Below are 4,216 nucleotides of genomic sequence, written 5' to 3'. Positions count from 1 at the left end.
TACTAGTATCCTCTGATGGTAGTTTGTGCCATTTCTGTGGTCACGATTGGTGATATCCATCATTTTAATTGCATCGATTTGATTCTTCTCTGCTTTACTTCTTTGTGGCAGTCTTGCCCAGTGGTGCATGATTTTGTTGATCTTTCAAAAATATCTAGTTCCATTGATTTTTTGGAGGGTTTTTGTGTCTACTCCTTCAGTTCTGCTCTGATCTTAGTTATTTCTTCTGCACAATACGAGATGGGCATGCGCTGGTTCTTTTAATTCTGCGATGTTAAGGAGTCATCAGTGCAGAATGCTCTATAACTCTCTTGTGGGCGTTTAGTGCCTGCTCGTTACCCTCTGCTGCATAGCACCGAGTTCCCTGGTTATCAATAACGGGCCTCATTGGTTTCAAGAACATCTTTATTTCATGGGTATTTCGGCGTCATTCGGGGCGGGTTCATTTCAGTTTCCATATAGTTGACGGTTTGGGTCAGGTTACAACCAGATCTTCCGGGTTCCATTCAGTTACTGTGATACAGGGGGCAGTTCGTACCAATTTCCCCACCGCGCGTTTCGAGGTGCTTTGCATTCATTGGTCATTTTGGAATGAAACCGGGTATGATTATCCAGGAAAGATAGCGTATTGGTTGCAGAGTGAGGACCTGCCGAATTATTCCGCAGGTCGCGCGGGGATTGGGTTCAATTCACCGGATGTCGCCGTGCCAGCACTCAACCGGTGATGTCAGCCTTCTAATGGTGACGTTGGTGTGAAGTCCATTCTTCCACTGGTTTCATTTTCCATTCCATTTTCTTCCATTCCTTCCCTTCCTCTTCTCCATTCATTCCTTCCATTCTCTCTCCTTCCATTCATTCTTCCATCCATTCCTTCTCTTCATCCACCAAGCTCCTTCTCTGTGTTCAAATATCAAATAATTTTATTTCAGATATTATAATTTTCAGTTCTAGAATTTTCATTTTATTCTTTTTACATCCTCTATTTTTTATTCAGGTTTCCTATTGTTTTATTTATTATAAGTGTATTTTCCTTTATCTCATCTATCTTAATTAAAATAGCTGCTTTAATGTTGTCGTTTACTAATTTCAAAATCAGGGCTACCTAGAAGTCAGCCTTCATTGACTTTTTTAAAATTTAAGAATGCTTAACATATTTCTGCATCTTTTCAAATATCAATTAATATTTACTTGTATCATGGATCATATGAATGTTATATTGTTGAGAGTCTTTGTACTATTGTCCAATGAAGACTGTTGATATTTTTGTTTTACCACGTACTTAACTTGATTGGGTTCAAACTTCACATTCAATATTTAAGTCATCAAATGAAATTTTAGATTATTTCTCTTTTTCTTTAACTGGACTACTTGCAGTCTGTCCAGTGTATGCAATGCCAGAGATCAGCCTAAGATTTCAGAAGAGTTTATAGACAGAATTTGGGCTTCTTCTTTCTGGATATGTCCTTTCCAGACATCCTTCCCTATTTTTCAGTGTTTCTTCATGCTATCAAGCCAGTGGGTTTTTGAGTGCGGTTTTAGTTGCCACACAGGCCTGACTTTTGATTGTCCTCAGGCTGCAAGCCATAAAAAATATTTAATTCAATCCATGCTGATCCCTTGTTTCAATAATCAACTCCCTTCCCAAATGTTCTGGCTTTGATTCCTCAATTTATTATTGTCTCAGGAAAATTTGATCTTTTAAATTGTTATGCATCCATAATGGAAGCAGGACTCAATATTCCCCTGAGTTTCACCGAGGAAGTGAGAGGAAAATTGGAAGACAAATAAGAGAAGTCCAACTCATAAGACTTTGCTTCTGGTGCTAGCGAGGAGATACCAGTTTCTCTTGCTTATATCTTATTGTCACAAACTATGTTCCATTACCATAACCCCATATAATAGAGTCCAGGCATTCACATAGTTCCCTTTTCATCTTCCACAGTGAGGAAGTCTGGAAAAAGAAATCTGAAATAGTGTGAAGTAGGCTGTACTGCATTGTCTGCCACTGTCTCTATTCTGGTTTCTAAACTTACTGCATGCCTTGTCTTCCTTATGAAACTTAAAAGACTAGATCTGTCTCTCTGAAACACAACCATATTTGGTGCAACCAACTATGATGCATGTAACAAGTTGGATAGTTTCTGGAGAATAAAGTTTGCTAAAAAGAGAAGAAAAGATCTTATCTCGGCAGCTCTCAAGCTTAGATGACAGTAGAAATCCTTAAACCCTCTCACTAGATATATATAAACAGAGGAACTATTTCTCAGGTCTTATTGAAGTGTTTTGTACATCTTCCTGCTGGATCTATTCACTAATTCATGGTGGATAAAATCTAAGCTATTCTCTCTGGTTAAGATAAAAACGTTTAAGAATGTTTCTTGGTGCTCAATGGTTATTAACAATGGTTTAATATACCAGAGTGTTGCAGTCAGTTGTGAAATGTGTCTCAGTTTCTTACAAATAATATTTAAATTTTATTTTCTAGTTAATTTTAAAATAAATTTAGTGTTATTTATCTAACAATGCCATCCATTGCACTCTAACGAATTAACTTGAATAGAATGTAAAAAGATACATTTAAAGGTTTTAAAATTGGAGGAATATACCACACTTGTGAAAAATTTCTAGTATATGTCATAAAAATATTTTAGAATGACTTGTTTTGCTTACTAGAGAATGCAAATGCCTAACTTAATCAGAAAGGTTGTTAAATAAAATGAAGCCAGGAACAAAAGGTCCTGAGTGGATGGAAGCTATTTGGCAGCAATATCAAAGAGGATATAAATAGAAGAACACTAGTAATAAGCACAGTATTACATAAGTAAATAGGGTATCCCACACAGTATGTAGCTATGACAAGAAAAAGCTCTTGATGTGAAAGAAAACAATGAAAGGATGTAACTTACCCAGAATCTTTAGGTCTACTAGGAGAGGAAGAGAAGTGCTAAAAGTCAAAAAGATAAATACACCTGGAATGTGATTTTTTGAACCAGGCCAGAGAGCATTTAGGTGGAAAAAAAGAGAGAGGGCAGCACAGTCAGATTATCAAGGGAATGACTATTCAGCCAGATGGATGTTAGGGTCCCAGTGTTGATCATAAAACTGACACACAGGGAAGCCACAGCAGTCATGAGGGGCCTCAGCCACCTCTTATATTGCTTAAAGTCTCATTTGCTTAAAAGCAGCACATCTGATAAACTTTTGATGTGCCTTGCACACAATTCTATTTCTTAAGAGGTGGAAAAAAGTTTGTCTTAAGCCCAATTATGTGCACCAGGGAGGAATTAGTTGACAAAGAGGAAGTTATAGCAACCTTTGGATATGATACAGGGGTTCGGTCAGAAGTACTCTCTAGCCTTTAAAGAGACAGATGTGTAAAAATTAAGAAATATAATAGGTACAATGGCCGGGTGTGGGTGTTCATGCCTGTAATCCCAGCACTGTGGGAGGCCGAGACGGGCGAATCAAAAGGGCAGAAGATCGAGACCATCCTGGCTAACACAGTGAAACCCCGTCTCCACTAAAAAAACAAAAAAATTAGCTGGGTGTGTTGGTGGGCACCTGTAGTCTCAGCTACTCTGGAGGCTAAGGCAGGAGAATGGTGTGAACCTGGGAGGCGGAGCTTGCAGTGAGTGGAGATCACGCCACTGCACTCCAGCCTGGGCAACAGAGAGAGATTCTGTCTCAAAAAAAGAAAAAAGAAAAAAAGAAAAAGAAAAAAAGAAAGAAAGAAATATAATAGGTACAATATCCATGGCCTGAGTCTCTAAAATGAAGAGTTATTAAAGAAGTTTGGACTACGCCAAAGAATAAAAAAATTCTGAATTATTCTACTGAAAATAAGCTGGTAGACTTTCTTCACATGTATGTTTACTGCAGTACAATTCACAATTGCAAAGATATCAAACCAACCTAAATGTCCTTGACCAATGAATGTATAACAAAATTTGGTATATATACAACATGGAATACTACTCACCTATGAAAAAGAATGAAATAATATCTTTTGCAGCCACTTGAATGAAGCTGGAGGCCATTATTCTAAGTGAAGTAACTCAGGAATGGAAAACCAAATACCATGTGTTCTTACAATGGGAGCTAAGTTATAGGTATGACAATGCAGGCATAGTTATATAATGGACTTTGGAGACTCAGAAGTGAGATGGTGGGAGGGAGCTGAGGGACAGAAAGAGAACGATATATTAAGTACAATGTA

Source organism: Papio anubis, chromosome 2, assembly GCF_008728515.1.
Source record: "Papio anubis isolate 15944 chromosome 2, Panubis1.0, whole genome shotgun sequence".
Taxonomy (NCBI): domain Eukaryota; kingdom Metazoa; phylum Chordata; class Mammalia; order Primates; family Cercopithecidae; genus Papio; species Papio anubis.
This window is presented reverse-complemented; position numbering follows the sequence as displayed.